Source organism: Vespa crabro, chromosome 1 (assembly GCF_910589235.1).
Source record: "Vespa crabro chromosome 1, iyVesCrab1.2, whole genome shotgun sequence".
NCBI lineage: Eukaryota > Metazoa > Arthropoda > Insecta > Hymenoptera > Vespidae > Vespa > Vespa crabro.
Genome location: NC_060955.1, coordinates 5210694 through 5229794, shown reverse-complemented (window position 1 = coordinate 5229794; position 19101 = coordinate 5210694). Strand labels below are relative to the sequence as shown.

Genomic DNA, 19101 nt, shown 5'->3' with positions numbered 1-19101 from the left:
TTCTGAATCTGTTTGAAATTTTATGCTCTTTGAAGTCCTTTACTCTTAATAAATAAAAAAGAAGGAGAAATGAAGTTTCACCGAATAAGGTAATCATTATAACGTTTCAAATACAACAAAGAGAATCGTTGCTTCATCGACGACGGAGCTGATTCGCGGTTCGCTTCGCCGTTTGCAAGGAAAGGAAGATTAAAAAGTGAAAAAAAGAAAATGTAAAATGTTCGCCTTTCTCTCTCTCTCTCTCTCTCTCTCTCTCTCTCTCTCTCTCTCTTTCTCTCTATCTGCTAGATTGATACAAGTAGATTATTACGTAACGTCGTCGTGATTCTTATTAATTAAGGAGAACATTTATTTGACATTTTCGATTTTTAAATTTTATATTTTATAGTTTCATATCCGATTACTTTCCACGAGCAGAAGAAAAATTTTATTACGCTACGAATATTATTATGCTAGTTTCTTTTATTTTTTTTTTTTCTTTCCCCAAACATTATAAATACATAGCGAACGGTCTCGTCAGATAATATTCTCATCAAGTAACGCATTCATCCGAAACTCGCTGATATCGTACTTTCGTTCAAATTCCAGGAGATACTTCGCACGATTCGATAATGAAGTTATTGCCACGAAAATTGAAGTTGACTGTTTTTAATTATATCAACACGCCGTGACAATAAATGTTGCCTGATACCTTCTTTTTTTTTTTTATCTTTTATGTTTTATTTTACAATCCATCAAATTTTTTTCTATTTTCTTTATCAATCGTATTGATTGGTGAAAAAATCATCTTTGGAAAGAAGTAACTCTTGTGTAAAATCAATTTTCATACGAGCGAGAAAGAGAGAGTGTCTATTAACAATATTTCTTCCTACTAAAAAAAAGATAGAAAGAGAAAGAAAGAGAAAGAAAGAGAAAGAGAGATATAAGAATAAAGAAGAACATATATATACGTACTTTAAATCGATATTACTCTTGCTTATGTAATACGGTATCCGTCCAATTATTTAAATTGTAAATTCTGAAGTTTTCGAAGTAAAGCACGTTACACGTGTAAAGTGAAGCACATATAAAGTGGTACATGCATACACATAATCGGAAACACTCGATTATCTATTTTATATTTTGAAGAGACGCGAAACACAATTACCATCTAGTTTATCCTAGAGGTGAAGTTTATAAAAGTCGTCATCTCGAGAAGTGACACCTCGTATACGTAGATGGATAGACGTAGCACACATACAGATATACATCGGCAGAATTAGTTGGATTTGTTGGTTCACTGAATCTATCTATCCTGACGACGGATGAAAGGCACACGTATAATTACGTTCCCCTCGCACGTCGAAAGGGCGCGAAAGGCCTCGGCATGAATGACGCCGATATCTCTCTTTTTCAAAGGGACGAGAAATTGGAGCCGCTCATCTGCCCTTCATTTTTTAAATTCCCCCTTTTGAACGTGGCAGCTATCACCGAAAAAAAAGGAAACCTACATCTATCTATATACTCAGTCTTATCGTCTATATGTATGTGTATGTGTATGTGTATGTGTATGTGTATTCATGAGTATATCTATTCGAGGGAATAGGGTTTCTCTCCGCTTCTTTCGATCTTGCGGATCATGAAAGCTTTCTACGACTGAAGTCGTCCTTGTCGTCTGTCTTGAAAGAAACGCGACAAGTAAAAATTCAAATATCGATACAAGTGTGTGTGTGTATATATATATATATATATATATATTTTCATATATTTACGCAGGGATAAACGTTGTCTTTGATATTCATATCCTACATAATCTCGATCATCCTTTTGACTTTTCAGATTCGTCACGAAAATATTTTCAAATTTATTCGCACAAGAAGTAATACCGTCTTGTTATTAAAACAAATTTTCGACGGAAACACCTACATGTTCTTACATTTTCTACGTTTAATACTCGTATATACGCAAGAGTCATAAAACATAGAAATCATTAGGAACGTTTTTGTTTATTTTGTTCTGTTTGTTTCGTATGAAAAAAAAAAAAAAAATAAATGTGAGCTAAGACGCGTGAGAATTTCGCACAGATGGAATTTGAAGGCCACGTTATCGTCTCTTCTAAGCAATTTACTTTCGAAGAAGAAGCGAAACTTCAGGATTCCTATCTTTCCTTCGTAACGTGGCGTGAAGTATGCTGGTAAGAAGTAAGTTTTCCATACGTTGCAAGTTTCTCTCTCTCTCTCTCTCTCTCTCTCTCTCTCTCTTTCTTTCTCTCTCTTTCTTTCTGCCTTTCCATCTAACTATTCAGGATTCTAAAATCCGGAGCTTTCGACTTTGAGAACACGCGTCATATTAGTTTCCTTAGCTTCTACTTCGAAGACGTTTTAATGGAAAAGGGAGGAAGGATTTCTAGTTGGAGCATGATTGTTCCTGATGGTATCAGCATAGGGAACTTTCTCTCGTAGAAATTCAACGTTTCGTTTCATCCGTGACGTTTCGTGATCACTCGAATCTCTGTTTATTTCTTTCATACTCTCGTGAAGGAAGCTTTTGATTGCAATTACATCATTTTGCAGATTCGGTATTTATCTTCTCTCTCTCTCTCTCTCTCTCTCTCTCTCTCTCTCTCTCTCTCTTTCATCATTTAAATACTTATGATCTAGGTCGCGTGTCAATGATTATAATTAATAACTTAAAGCTCGAATGAATTCCAGTTGAAATTCGAGTGAGAAACGATTTACGAGGGAATACGTTGTACGAAATTCAAGAAAAAGCTATGCGAGGAGAGTTGAGACGAGGTAAAGGGAGACAATAGAGCCGCGAGAGTGAGACGAAAAGTTTGAACGATACGAAGAGAAGAGAAGAGACAAGAAGGGTAGGGAAGAAAAGGGAGGTTTGGCCAGACTTCTCCTCGAGGATTCGTGACAATGCAACGTCATCCTCCTTGCATTCGCTCGAACCCGCTTCCTCTTGCGCTCTATCGCGGATGCGCATCAATGTCATGTTTCTCGAGTTTCGTCTTTCCTTCACTTCCTCCTAGGTTCTCTCTAACGTATCCACGCGATGCGCTTGCTTACCAAACTAAAGTTCTTCTCGTCGCGGGATGCCCCATTCACGTCGTCCTCGTAGCTCCTCTCAATCAATCATATTCAAATCTAACGCACGCTGCTTCACGATTCATTTACACAAGGTTGAAGAGGCAAAGTGAAATTGGAGGGAGAAGAAAGAGAGAGAAAGAGAGAAAGAGAGAGAGAGAGAGAGAGGGAGAGAGAGAGAGAGAGAGAGAAAGTATACGTGTGTGCTTTCACGCGAGATAGTAGATTCCTTACCTATCTTTTTCTATAGTATTCTTTATAGGGCTAAGTACATACAAGCTTAGAATAATACTATATATAATAGCGTGTCAAAATCTCGTTTTATTGTAAGATTGCTTATTAGCTATTAAATTGCATCTCCTTTCGGCACCAACGAGATACGAATTTTTATAAGAATCGTTGTCAATTTCTTTTCTCATTGAAAAATTATCTTTCATCCTCGAAACGATAAAGATAGGAAATCGATCTTTTACGGTTTGGCACATTCGCAATGATTTCAATAAACGTAAAACGGCATCTTTCGTTTCGAAGGAAGAAAAGGAAAATACAATCAGTGACGAGAATTCGATAAGAAAAGGAGGAATAAAAGGAGAAGAGTAACACAGAGACAAAGTCGGATCGATTATTAATTTTCCGGTGAATGATAGAGACAAGATCGATGCTCTTTACAGATATCTCACAAGAGAATCCAGCTGGGAGAAGTCTTTGTTGCATTCGATCGGTAAAGAGAGAGAAAGAGAGAGAGAGAGAGAGAGAGAGAGAGAGAGGGAGAGAGAGAGAGAGAGAGAGAAGAGAATCGGACTATATCCTCCTGCGTAGACTTCAGATTGCAAACCTGTTAAAGGCTATTTTCCTTCGGGATTTAACCGATGCCATTTAACAATGGACAGAGTAATAATGGAGTGGGAATAACAGGTGCACTTGCAATCTCGCACCAGAGGATATTATATTCGAATGTCTACCGACATCTACAATGCCTCTGTGATTTATACTGGTCGTACATAGAAATGCAATCGTGCATACGCATAAGCGGATAGTTTGCGTATAAAGAGAAATAGCGAAATAGCTATAAAGATAGAGTAAATAAGAGAGAAAGAGAGAGAGAGAGAGAGAGAGAGAGATCCTTGCGTAGTATCGTTGAGAGGATAAATGTGTCTCGTCATCGAATAAGAGGAGAAGGAGAAGGAGTAATTATTATTTCCGTAGAAAATAATCCGGCATGTTACACTAGGTGGAACAGAACCCGACACCTGTTGTCTTCCATTATTATAACACTCCCAAGTATTAATATAAGGAGTCGCGAAAGGAGTTTTCAAAGAGTTCCCTTCTCATGAGAACTTAGAACGGCATCATAGATGTAACGACCTATTATTTAAGCATTCCCTTACAAGAAAATATCATCCTCTTACACAAAATATCAAGAATCAAGATTACATATCGTAAACAATTATACTTTAAGTGTATGATAATTCAAAAAAAGAATTTAATACAAATTTAAAATACTTATTATCTCTTGGTGCTTCAAAATATCTCTAATGCTACGTTGACGTTATCCGGATTGAACAATTTAATTAACAGCAACGAGATCGAATCCAGTCGATAAATCGTCGAGCCAGCACGCAATACGGATTTGCACGTAGTCGAACGTGACGAGTCGAGAGATTAGAAGAGAGACAGAGAAATGGAGAGATAGATAGAGATAGATAAATAGATAGAGAGGTAGAAAGAAAGAAAGAGAAAGAGAGAGGGAGAGAGAGAGAGAGAGAGAGAGAGTGAGGGAGAAAGGATAAAGTCCTAACGCGTAAGTCGCGATTGAGGAACGTGTCGCCGTTCGTAACCGGACAGTAATTAAATTACAAAAGACATTTCTCGAAGCGTACTGCTTCGATTCAAGCAAAAGAGAAGAGGAATTGGAAATAGCGAGGCAACGAAGACCATCGTCGATTGCTTAAACCACGGAAACCACGGTGCCGACGTCGATCGTCGATGGTCATCATTGACTTAGGGAACGTGTCTTCGTAGAGGAGGCATTAACGATCTGCTTTCATGCTTCGACGATCGTTTTGTCTCGTCGTCGAGAGTTCGTCGTCGTAAACGCACCAGTAACCGGAAGTGGCCGACCAACGAAGGACGTGGAAATTGGTCGAGAGAACAATTTCTATTATCGGTGAACGTCGTAGAACCCAGTCCTCCTTTCCCTTCTCCTTCTTCTCCTCCTCCTCCATATCCTCCTGTACTCTCCTCATTCCGCTTCGTTTCGCAACGTAGAGAGGTAGTAAGACCTCGTGCATGAGTTTGCCGATCACGTCAGCGTTCGGAACTTGGTGAGCTTTGGTACGTGCCATTTCTCGAGGTTCGCCCAGTCCTGGGACTCGTAATTGATTTACAAGCTTTGCTTCGGGACCACCATCGAGACGATAGGGATGGGCGAACATAGAAAGAGAACGTCGCTCTCCGTTGTGAAAGCAGGAAGAACCGATCCGTGGACACGTTTCATCGTCGTGTCCTCTCCGATCGCTTATTTCTCTCTCTCTCTCTCTCTCTCTCTCTTTCGTTCTCTTTCTATTTCCAATCGAATAAATCTTTCTCTTTCTCTCTGAATGAGAAAATATACAATCTTTGCGGTCGATCTCGTATGTGTTCTCGCGTTTACCATTGATCGAAAGCGAGTAATTTGAGCTAAATCTAATATAAAATTTTTTTTTTATAAATAAGAATAATTGCAATATTTCTTTTTCTTTTTTTGATCATCAAATAAGAATCTCGTAAATTCTTAAGCTTTTCTTTCAAATTTTCGTTCATATATTTCTTTTAACGACAAACGAAACGTCGATAAGTGCCATTCTTTTTCGTCGCATTATCGGCTTATAAATATTAAAAAAGATAGTTGTTAAGCGAATGAAAAATCAAATCTATAGTGACAAGAATCACATCGATAATATTTTCTTGATTTTCTTTTTTTTTCTTTTCTTTTTTCTTTTTTTTTTTTTTTTCTTTTGTTTTTTTCTTAACCAAGCGTTAGTAATTCAAAAGAAACGAACGAAAGGCGAGAAGTGGCAAAGATTAATCGATAAATTAGAATCATTTTCTTAAATGAATATTAGACCATTTCACTTTTATAATACTCTAGTGCCACTCAATGAATTGATCTTTTTCTTTGACGACTTAACTTCTTTGGAAGTGGCCTGCGAGTGATCCCTCACGATCACCATAACCAACACTATTACCACTACCATCGCCACAGAGCATTTTGACTATCGACGGAAAAGAGATATCTCGTTCAGCATCTCGGGATTAAATGAAAGAGAAGATTGGCTATGGTATCCGGCAGAGACGAAATGAATTTTCAATGGAGCTCGGGATCGAAGGTTTGTTCCGAAAAGACGAAGAGGGGAACGAAGAACATTGGATAAAAGAGAAAGAGAGATATATGAGCGAGAGAGAAGGATATACTGACTCTCTGTCTCTTTTCTCTCTTTCTCTCTCTCTCTCTCTCTTTCTCTCTCTGTCACTCTCCCTCTCTGTCTCTCTTATTTTTTCTTTCTTCTTTCCGCTACCTGTCGCTTCTTTTCCTCTTTATCGTAGCATTACCATTGTTCGTTGAAGTTTCTACCGCTCGTAGCATTTTCCTATGACGGAGAAAAAGGAAAGAAAAAGTAAATGAAGAAAAGAAGGGGTGGAGTGCAAGGGGAGGGGGTAAGCTTTAGAGAGAAAAGTAACGAAGATCACTCTACTCTCGACGATGTAACGGGTATTGGCCTCTTTTGGCCCGGAGACAACTCTCGCTAATCCCCCTTTATCCGGAATAACGTAACTTTGCGTTCCACTCGAGAATATCTTAGAGCCGTGTAACGTCGCGGCAACGGTCCAAGCCGTCTCGTTTCCCCTACTCTACTTTGTTCCTCTTTCTCCCCCTTCTTCATCGTCCTCCTCCTCCTTCTCTTTCTTCTTCTTTCTCTCTTCTACTGTTCCATTTCTTGCTTTTCTTTTTCTCCCTTCTCTCTTACCGTTTCTCTTCCCTGTCTCTTTTACTCGAACGAACACCAAAGGATTCCGGCACGAGCAGTACCGTACGATTCGCGACTCTTCGAACGAGAGGAAATTCCGGCCAAGTTGAAAATCGAGCTGCGATTTTATCTCACTCTTTTCCTGCTTTTCCCTCAGTCTCCACCAGTCTCGTTCCCATCCCGCCCTTTCCCACCCCCTTCACTGACATCTGACAAAGCGCGCACGAAGCCACATAAGATCGAGAATTCCCTTTACGTCTCGTTATGTTCTCTCTCTCTCTCTCTCTCTCTCTCTCTCTTTAACTATCTCTATCTCTTTTTCCGTCTCTTCTTTCTATATTCCTACTCGGAATACGGTAATCGTTCTATCAGGCTTTCGACGCAAATGTCCATCTTGTCATACCCCGAAATTTATACGCGAATATTCGATCGGACAGTTTTTGTAGAGAGGGACAAAACGTTTTCCTCGACGATCCGACGAATTTTAATGCGATAGCATTCACTATGCGTTAAAAAGCTTGGAACAAGTGAGATAGAGTTATAGGAATAGAGAGATATAAAGATAGAGATAGAAAGAAGAATAGAGAGAGAGAGAGAGAGAGAGAGAGAGAGAGAAAAGAGCATGAGGTTGGATACGGCGAGAAAGTTGTCGAGAATAATGAGGAACCGACAGATTGACCGGTGAATGACGAATGCGTATGAAGCAATGTTGGCAGGTACGACAGAGTTCGTCGTCGGGGAGATCGAGACGGGAATGAGAATTATGGATGTGTGAAAGACAGGATTGATTTATATGAAATTCTCTGAACTCTCATTCTCTCCTTTTCTCTCTTACCACATCTCTTTTTAGTTCGTAGAACGAACTTTTCACCCGAAATTCTGTTTTTGCATAACGCCAAACGAATCGCCGACTAGGCAAATCGCCTCGACGTTTCTTACTCGAAGTGCATGCATCTTTATGCGTCTGCATAGGCAATAAGACGATAGATATGAGTGTCCCGAAAGGAGAATAGAGAAAGAGATAGCAAATAATAGAATATTCAATAAGATGAAATTGAAAATTTTATTTGGCATTGTTAACGACTTGACAAGCGAATTTTTTAATAATCACGAAAAATTCACGCCAAAACTTTACGACGGGTTTCATTTTTAATGCGAGAAATATGATAATAACTTGCGAACATCAAGATTTTCGAATCGGAAAAATGATAAAGCGAAGTGAAGAGAAGAATTGGAAAGAGGAATCGATGATTCGACGAGATATACGATAAAAAGACGAACGAGCGAAACAAAGAAATCGTTTCGTCCCGATGTTCCATGCGGGCTTAAGGAGTGAGAGATGGGAATGAAGGAGGAGGAAAAAAAGAGGAGGAGGAGGGTGAACGAGGGAGAGCACAAACAGAGAGGGAGAAAGAGAAAGGAAGCAGAGATTGGTACGAAAGCAAAAGATGTTTATGTAGCCCAATTTTCCGGCCGATTGGCGCCAATGCCCGATTTCCCTTTCACGACATTCCTCGTCTTCTTCCTCCTTCTTCCTTTTTTCCTCCCCTCTTCCCTTCCCTCTCTACCTTTTAGTCTCTCCTTGCACTTTCTCGCATCTTTCCGATTTACAATGGTGGTATACTCATCGTCTCTACTGGTCGCGTTCTTTTATTCTCTCTCTCTCTCTCTCTCTCTCTCTCTCTTTCTTTCTTTCTTTCGCTCTCTCGAAATTGCATCCTGATTCAAAGCCAAAGCGGCATACTATTCCTTCGTTTTCGCATCACGGGGTACGAAACGCATCGATTCGAGACTAGAAAAGGCATTAAAGCGGACGCATTAGTGACAAGACAAGATTTGGTAAAAAGCAAAGCCGATAGAAAGGAGATAGAAATAGGAAAAAAAAAGGAACAAAAGATAAAAGAAAAGAAGAGATAGAAATAGAAAAAGGAAGAGAAAAAAGTAGAAAGGTTAGAGGTAACAAGAGACGAAAGCACTTTTTGGACACGAAATGTCTATGTGTCTGTGGTGTATGTGTATATATGAGTGTGAGGAAGAAAGGATGTTTGTTGCCTCATTGCCCACGGGTAACGCTCAAGAAGAAAAACCTTGTATGACAGTTGGCTTTAACGTTTTATCGGATTCTCTGTCTCTTTTTATTTTTTCCCCTTTTATCGATCACCCTTCGAGTGTTCGTTCAAACTTCTCCATAATACGATACTCATGTATGGGTATTAATGCGAAGGGATGTTGAGCAATCTCAGAAAAAAAGAATGAATTGATGGGGGAAAGAACATTCGATGGTTGAGAAGCGAAGAGAAAACGAAGCTGCGAGAAGATTCGAAGGTAGGAGGACACCGGGAGGGATAACAAAGTTAAAAATTACTGAAGAAGTCCTCCTTCGAGTGTAGTCTTAGTAGTTACTTCCTATGAGAACTAAGGAAAAGGTTGGTACTTCTTTCGGTATTCGTTATACGCCCAAGGCGCCCGAGTTCTTGTCGGAAACTTTATGGCAAGACTAACACGTGCCCTCTTTCTCTCTTTTCCTTTCTCATTCTCTCTTTTTTTCTCTTTTACTTATTCCTCTTTCACTTCTTTGTAAAGCGTTTATTAAAGCGAAGAAAATGAATTCTTATATCTTACGTTATTCGCTATCCTATCTTTCCATTTACATACGCTTCCCTTGCTATTTGTGATCGTGTAATTGACCAAAGCATAGAAAATTATCTTTACCTTTTACTACGTTTTATCTCATAGACAAAATAATGGTAGAATTTTTTTTTTTCCTAATATTATGTAATAATATGATAAAAAGAATTGTTCGATACTTCTCGTTTTGACTCACTTTTTTTGTCCTCCTTTTCTTTTCTTTTTATCTTTTTTTCCTCGTTCATTATTATTTAAACAATGATCATATTTTTTATGAATCCACCGTGTGGGAATACAATTGGTATCCTTGTTAGTGATATCAATTCTCGGTTGTCCTTTCTTCTTTTTTTTTTATTTTCTTTTTTGTTTTTTTTTTATTCTTTTCTTTCGTTTCGTTCCATTACGAAGGGAAAAGCATTGATTTAATCGGTATAGGTATCACAAAATGATTTAAAACGAACGCTCCAGAAAACAGAAGACGAGATATGGCTCGTCGACGTAACATACGAAGCGATAAATATAAATTCCTTCGAAATGGCTCGGAGAAAATTCTCTCTTTCTCTCCTTCTCTCTTTCTCTCTCTCTTTTTCTTTCTCTTTACCTTTCTCTTCGATCGTTTCCCGTAAATGACGCGTATTCGTTAAAAAATCGGTTCGTTCCTCATTCTTCCTGTCTGACGGCAAATTCATCGTCACACGTGAAATAGAATCGACACAATATTTTCTATAATAAGAAAGGGGATTTCTCGGTACAGCATTTTTCTCAGTATGATATCGGTCGCTTTCAAGGATCAAAATCGGTCGCTTTAAAAAATGAATATTTTTATCTCGTTATCTTTTCACGTTAATACGTATATCTTATATTTTTTTATTAGATCGAAGAGCCATAGTTAAATAATTTAATTCTAACTTCATCTTCTTTTTATAAAAGATGCAGATTAATCTATTAAAAATAAATGACAATTTATTTGTAAACTTTTAAAATATTCCTTATAAAATTTCGATGAAATGTGAAAATTTCAATATTTAGAATTACGAATCGAAATTTCGTTGTTTTCAAATGTGTTTTAACTTAAAGATATTGTTTTTGCTTTTGTTTTTTTCTCTTTTTTTTTTTTTTGTCGAAATAAAATCTGAATTCGATTCGAGCTTTTTTAATTAAACAAATATCGTAACTCATACAATGTATGTATGAGTTAGTTTGTTTCGTGGGAATTCCATGTCAGTATAAATAAAATGTTTCTCTTAGTTTTGTGTATTTGCATAGAAAGAACCGTTGTATAGTAACACGTTTATGAGATAAACTTCATTTTTGGAATAGCTCGTACGATGCAGTTTTAACTAACTGTTTAGCTGAAAATAGGAAAAGTTTGATCCAGCCTAGAAATGGCGATCTGTTTTGCGTTTCGTGGACTCCCTCGAGGTAGACTTCCCTTTTCCTCTTTCTCTCTCTCTCTCTCTCTCTCTCTCTTTCTCTCTCTTCCCCCTTCCACATCTTTCTCTCTTAGTCATTGAGTCACTGCGGTACCATGGAGCAAGAATTTGAAATTCAGATTAATACAGGACACGGAATCGTTAACGGCTCGAAGTCTACCTTGCGGTAAATTACCATATACACGTTGTCTCACGCACCCAGTTGTATCACTGTCGCGAAAGCTACGCGCTCGTGTGTGTATATTATTCTATGCTGATGTTTGTTCGCATCGCAATTGTCGGGCGACGGAGAATCGCACTTCAAAGCATACTAGCTAGTCTACGATGATTTTGCGAGAGCTTTCGGAGAAACATCGACGTTCACCGAAATTATTAAAACTTTTCTTTTTGATAATATAATATTTTTATTGTTTTTAATTCATTGTGATATTGTTAATTACGCGTTTCACTTGTTTTCATCGATATTTATTTATAATTTCTTTCAATATATATAGTATCATATTTATAACTAACGAACGAACGAACGAATGAACGAACGAACGTAAATAGAAACGTTTCAATTTAATTGATAGTTTTTTTTTTTCGGGTTCTTGAGCAATAATAGTTCGAACGGATTAAAAAGACATTAAAATGATCACGGTGATACGAATTTCTCAATTCTTTTTAACGCTATCAAATCAAATCATCTATATTCACGTCGTAATAATCTATGCGACGGAACTTTTTACTGTGTTGTGATTTTTCGAAAAAAAAAAGAAAAGAAAAGAATACAAGAAAAAAAGGAAAAGATAAAAAACATCGTTTTCAATTTAGGTTACAGTACTTTCTTACTATGAAATTATTTCATTTTTATTATCTTCCTTTTCTTTTTTTCCTTAAGGTAATCTCATAATTAATTTATCAAAATTTAATTTTATATTCTATGTTAAATTAAGCTCGCTCGTTCAAAGAGTTTTTAAAAAAGTTTACGCACGGCTAGTGGAAAAAGAAAAGAAAATATTTCGAAAACCGTCTAGTTTCGTTACAGTAGAATTAATTTGAGTTCGCATAGGATTCCGTTGGAATAGAAAAAAAAAAGATAGACAGAGAAAGAAACGTCAGGCGTTACCAGAGGAAGTAGTTACTTGAAACGACTTTCTGTGCGTGGCGCGGCATGTCCTTTGCACCGTGTCGTCGACGGATTTAACTGCCCGCCACACAACTCGTCGTTGATTTCGCGTTGACTAGTTTGTATTTCTATGGAGGTCATTTTATCGGAAGTTCTTAGAGCTTTCTAAGTCTGGGATTATCAACCGAGCGTAGAACGAAGTGAAAATGTTGCTACGAGACGAAATAAAGAACGTCTATGTTGATGAACCAGAAATACAATTTCAAACGTGTTTGTAACGTGTTACGTGATTTTCTGCCAATTTGAATGAGATGAAAGAAATTACATGAATTCTTCTTTCGAGAAAGCTACCATCGTGGGATTTCAAAAAAACATTGATGAAGAACATCGAAAAACATGTCTTTTTTTTTTTTTTTCTTTTTTTACATTGCTTATAGTTTTTCCATGACTTTGACGAGGGTAAAACTACGTTGCCCATCGATACCCTTTTTATTTTTCACCTTGGCTTCTGTATGAGAGATTTCACTTTTCTACAGGCCGTCCCAACCACGCCCACCCTTCTCGAGGACTAAATCGACGAGGAAAACCTTTTTATCTTCGAGTTTTCTCTCGACGCCACGTTTTCTTATCGTGAATCTATCCTCGTTCTACGACATCTGTGGTATATTTACTCAAGGTAAAGAATAAAGGAGTATATTCTATTGAGAGGATGAAGACAAAGAAAAAAAAGAAAAATAAAAAAAGAAAAGAAAAGAAGTATCCTTACTTCGACAATATCTTCGCGAACGAAAAAAAGCAAAATTGTGCGATGAACTATAAAACACGAGAGACAAAATTTATTATCCGCCCTTACACGTTAGTAGTAACCTGTTCCTTACTGTTTGGAACTTTTTTATTTTTACATTAGGAAGGACGTATCATTTAGCCGAGTTGTCTTCGTGCATATTTCATCTCGTGTCGGGTATTAATATCAGTGTCAACATCTATGTGGATACAGAGAAGAGAAGAGTCGAGGAGGGTTGCTAAAAAAGAGATAGCTCCCTTGCGTTTCCAGCGGAGTAACTTTTGCCACCTTCTTGCTTCCTCTCTCTCTCTCTCTCTCTCTCTCTCTCTCTCTCTCTCTCTCTTTCATCCTTTTTTTATTTTTTTTTGCCTTTTGAGTTTCCACTGTGTTTCTCACTTTCCCTGCCTTTTCGTGAAACGATCCAAGCCCTCTTTTTCTCGTTCCAATCCTCTCATTCGTGGACAGAGCAACGTCGGCAGGCTTCTCATCGTCGCATCGTCGCTCCTCTTTTGGCGACGACGACGACGACGACGACGACGACGACGACGATGACGACGACGGTTACGACGACAACGACGACGATGAGAGTTGCCCGAGCATCTCGCGTAATTTTCAACAGGAAGCGAAAGCTACGTACGTGCGAAATGAACGTCCGTCCATCACCCCTTTCCCACCTCCCTCCCTCCCTCCCTCCCTCTCGGTTACTCAACCCCAACATATACCGACGACACTTCATTAAAACAACGCGCTGACGATTTTCCTTCTGTCTTTCCTTTTCATCTCTTGTTTTCTCTTACCTTTATATTTTCTTTTATTCTTCTCTTTTCGCTCAGCGAACGAGAATTAAATTTATGCTTCTTGCCTCTCTTTTACGTTTTACTAGATAGTCTCTAATGCTTCTCTTTTCCCTTTTGTGGAATCTGAAATCCAATGGATTCGCTTTGGTTCGCTGAATTTTTCAATTCCAAATTTTCGTCGTTTCGTTCGTACATACGGTATCGTTGAAATATAAATGATTATTATTAGAAAGTAGTAAAAGCATATCTACGAATCGACCACTCAATAAAACTTAGTTCTTATTACTTATCTTGTAAACTGTCATAACATCGTTGGAATATACATATTTCATAGAAGAAATAAAGAATGAATATGTGAGATAGTATAATATTCGTATTATTCGATTTAATATTGTAGGAAGTAATATTGGTATAACATTTTTCTTCTTTTATTATTTCTCTTTTTTCTTTCGTTTCAAGGATTCACATAAATCTGAAAAAATAATTATATTTTGTACCGAACAAGTTCAATGGTTAGAGTAAGGAAAGACATGAGTTAGGTAAACGTGGTGAGATAGGGATAATCCGTTGACTGTACGTTTCGGCACGTTTTATTCCTGAATACAGAAAAAAAATCGTCTCGGTGAACATCTTGACCCAGTTTGATACGAACGATTGGTGTGGAAGGTTGGTTCTTCCTTGTGGTAAATCTCTCTCTCTCTCTCTCTCTCTCTCTCTCTTTTTCTCTCTCTTTTCTTTATTTCTTTTCTTTTCCTTTTTCCAGTGTTCGGTGCATAAGCACCTAGATAATCGATCGCATTACGATCTTCAAAGACGGATATTTTCACGATGAAAAGCCATAGCGCCTTGGAACAAAGCCCGTTTTCAAAGACATCGCCTTTCTCGACTTTAAAATTCCCTGAGAATTTCATTTATTTCGATCTCTCTTGGACGCTTTTTATCGTTGACGCCGTTCAACTCACTTACAAAAATGAAAAAAAAATCTTCAAGATACAAATATGATATAATCTTATGATATTATTTAAGATACACATCGAATAAAATTACGCGATAGTAAAAACGTAATAAAACGTATTATTTATGATCATTCTTCCTATAATTAAAATGAATAAATTTAAAGGATTAATAACGAATCAGGTCGAAGATATTAATGTAATTCTCTGTGTATTGTAAGTTTGTTAATAATAATAATAATATTGGAATTGTTAATAAAGCAACAGTTTATATAATTCACATTCCCTTTGTCGATGATATCTCGATGATTTTATTACCTTTCTGTTAACATATCTAGTTTATTATTATTATTATAACAAGAATTGTTATATACTATTTTATATTATTGTACTAATCTGAATCGGACAGTAATCGACCATTATCTCCAAAATCTCTCTATGTGTTCTTTTATAGTTATCTATATTATACTCGTAAACCCCGGCATTAAACTTGATAAGCAAATATCGAGAGTAATAATCGGTTAATTGATTTACATGTACATATATCGAGCCAATGAATTTCGATAAACGATCGAAATCGTTTGTCTATTACAAAATCGTCTTCCCGAAGCTAATTCATTCGATATTGGAGAATAGAGTATATTCGGCATTATAATTAGCTATCTAAATGTACTTACAATTAGAGGAGGAAACGTGTCGTGTTTACTCGTACCAATAAATTGAAAATGTATCGTCACGGAAAGACAATGATGTTCTGCCGATGGTATCGATTCGAGATATCGTTATTCGTCGATTAGAAGAGGGGGAATAATGTTTTGACTGTACCAGAGAAGAAAGTATTTTGCATGGTACTTCAGCGAAATGACACGTCCCGCGTGTATGCGCATATTCGATGACCCATTGAAATCGTTCCACTCGAATGCCTCTGTAAATACGTATTGCACGCGTCTGTTCATACGTATGTATGTATATATCATCGAATCTTTGGAAAATTCATTTCTAGCGCAATACGTTCATACTAATCGATCGGAAATTTTATTAAAGCATATATTAACGATTCGGTTGATTCATTTTATATCACAAGGATAGAAATATAACATTTAATAATAATTTTAAAAGAACCCCGTTTGAGATGTTCAACGTATGAAACATATCATTTCGTATCAGTTCAGAAATCTCATAATCGCCAGATTAATCGTTATGTATAAATGGACGCGCTTGGTTCATACTAAACTGAACGCTATTTAACCGTAATATTTGCGAAAGGCCTTGCACGTGTCGATGTATGTATACACACAATATATACATATATATATATATATATATATATGTAGGTGAGTAAAGTAATATGTGTGTATGATAGGAGCGCGTCCACTAAACCGACAGTAACTTGCAAATTTATGAAATAGAAGCGAGCTCGCATCGCTTCCTCGATTCCGAGGTTCACGATAATGTTACCACGTTTAGTTCAACCTAGTTGCTATTCGCGTATCCTTCCTCGACCTTTCCCTCCTCTGTTCTCTCTCTCTCTCTCTCCTTGTCTCTTTCTCTCTCTCTCTCTCTCTGGTGACTTCTATCTTCCTTCCTACCTTCTCCTATCCTCGATAAAACGGAGTTCTAACGTGATGAATGTTGCTGCATTAGCCGCTCTCTGCACAGTGGACGTGAACGCGCTTAATGAAAATTGTTTCGGCGACTGTGAATTCATTGTGAGGAAACAACGCGAAGAGAAACAACATAATCGGAGATATTCACGTGATCGTTCTCGTTGGTAGTTATATACATATATGTGTGTATACATATATATATATATATATATAACTCAATGTCAGGATATTATTTGTGACAAGTTGTTTTTCTTTCTTTTTTTTTTTTTATTTGGCATTTTTTCCCCTCTTGTTTCCTGGTAGAAATACTTTGGAAAGTTTTTTGTTATCTCACCGGAACGCGCATATAAAATATCGTCGAGTACGTCCAATTCGTTACGATATGACGGAAGGTAAAAACGAATCAATTTGTCAACGACCGAGAGACGGTCACAATTAAGAGCGTTACGTGTTACGTTGGAAACAAATAGATTCAATAGGCTCGATAAATAACGCGGATGGTTTCGGCTGACCGGTACATCGAAGAGAATTAACGATCCTGATTTTAATAGTTACATTCTGCGTTACGAATAATTAACCAATATGACAGAATTATTAATCAACGCGTATGTACTGTATATTTTGACACGGCAAAACAATCAGAAATGTAAACCGTTTAAGGATTATCATTGCATCGTCGGTATATGTCGGTTATTCTCGTTTGAATACTATCGATCGATTCACTAATTCTTTCTCTTTTTGTTTCATTTTTTCTTTTCTTTTTTATTTTTTTGTTTTCATTTTTTGTTTTTCATCCCATTTCAGGGACGAATCGGAGAAGAAAACTTTGCTTATTTTTCCGTATCAGTTGGCGTCATGCACATACAACGTCATCACACTTTACGGCCACTCTATATTTGCAAATATTTAGGTGTTTATTGTACGTGACAGTAAATCGATCCTTGTTGCTGTCAACTCAGGCCATAACGGAATACGACGAGTTCTCGTATTCATTTCGGAAGAGCTTCTGTACAAATTCATCCGAACTGTAAGAGAAGAAGCCTGAAGCAATACGATCTGCCATTTCTAGTTGCTAGAGTTTATTATTTCTTAAGCGTATAATTATCTTAATCGATATAGGATCTGACTTGGCGAATGGAAGAACGTTTCTACCATGTTCGTTTCATACTGCTTCTTATAAGTTGAGATACGAATTAAAAAATGTTTATCCATATAAGAAATTATATATATATATATATAATAAATTTGTTATAACCAATTATTTAGGAAAAAGTTATTCTAACAAATGGATTAGAAAGAAAGTTATCAGGAAAAATATACTTGATCAATAGTTTATAAAAATTATTTATAAAAAATTGTTTTTTTTTTAAATTATTTAAAATATGCCGAAATGATAGAGGAAAGTCTGCCCTTTACAATAGTCTTCGTACGAATTCTTTAAGATTCTTAATTCCAGAGATATTTTAATGTTAGTAAAAGACAGTTATATTGATCCGATATAGATTCAGTGACACAGTGACCTATATAAATTTCTGGAATTTATACGCTCAGTTGATAATCCGAAATAAATTACTACTAATTAAGAATCATTAATAATAATCTCTTCCAAAGATATTTTCGGAATGTTCAGGAAGTTGCAGAGACTTGAAATAGAAACTATTTTAAAAGAAAAAAAATGTTCTTTTTTTACTCTTTCATATATCTCGATAATATCGATATAATAAGATCGATCTTTTATTCACAAATATTTTATTCTTGTATCTCACAAGTATATATATATATATACGTATATATATATATATATGTATTCGATGAGTTTTTACCGTCAATCTTGAAAGTTAATAGTCATCAGTATGCATTAAAGATTATATAAAATATTAAGTGAATATTTTACTTAATAAAACTACGTCAAGCACTTCGGTTAGATTAATAATAGATTTGTAAAGTCTATAACTTATTCGATAACTTGGAAGAAACGAGAGGATGTTTCGGATGTATTACTAATTTTAATAATTCTCTCCTTCTCCTGTCACCGTCCTCTTCCCACGTAATCCTTAAAAGTACCGACTTAAATGATGAGAGACCTACTAAATCATCTTGAAAATGTCATTTACAACTCTTACAAGTCGACGATTATTCCTTTCGTTAGTACTCGAATCGCTTCTTCTCGGATTCTGGCGTGGTGCCATTAATTTCTTATTTATGAGTTGATTCTTAAATAGGGAGAGGGAAAGAGAAAGAGAGAAAGAGAGAGAGAGAGAGAGAGAGAGAGAGAGAGAGAGAAACACATCGCATCGCATCGCATCGTATCGCTTCGCATCGCGAAGAACGATGTTCCTCTTTTTCGAGAATATTTCTCGCGGAACGTTTTCTAGGTCGAGTCTATTAATAATCCTTGCAATGTCCTTTTACGACCGTCATTTTTCTTCCAGGCATTCGGTAATTTTCCTGTTAACATTGCACCGTCTTTAACCTTAGCAACGAACTTGTGAACTCGTATTTTCTATTCCAATCTCTTATTCTTTCTCTCTTACTATTTCTTTTTCTCTCTTAACGATCTCGACGAGAAAAGAAAAAGATCGAAGCTCGCATTACGATACCATCCGTAAATTATTTCGTTAAATCTATAGGCGGCTGTTTTATGCGATATTACGAAACAAAAAAGAAAAAAAAAAAAAAAAAGGAAAAAAGAAAAAAGAAAAAACAAAAACGA

The 19101-nt window shown here is 36.7% G+C and overlaps 1 protein-coding gene and 1 long non-coding RNA gene across 5 annotated transcripts in view; one reads left to right on the top strand and one right to left on the bottom strand.

Annotated features, from left to right (window-relative positions):
- Positions 1-19101, top strand: part of LOC124431313 (irregular chiasm C-roughest protein) — a 233292-nt gene that overhangs the window by 136247 nt on the left and 77944 nt on the right. The gene's annotated exons all lie outside the window — the stretch shown is intronic.
- Positions 14199-17072, bottom strand: LOC124431333. Its single transcript, XR_006943970.1, has 3 exons — positions 16371-17072; positions 15459-15706; positions 14199-14789 (listed from the first exon to the last, which is right to left on the bottom strand). It is a non-coding gene; the product is annotated as an uncharacterized LOC124431333 (long non-coding RNA).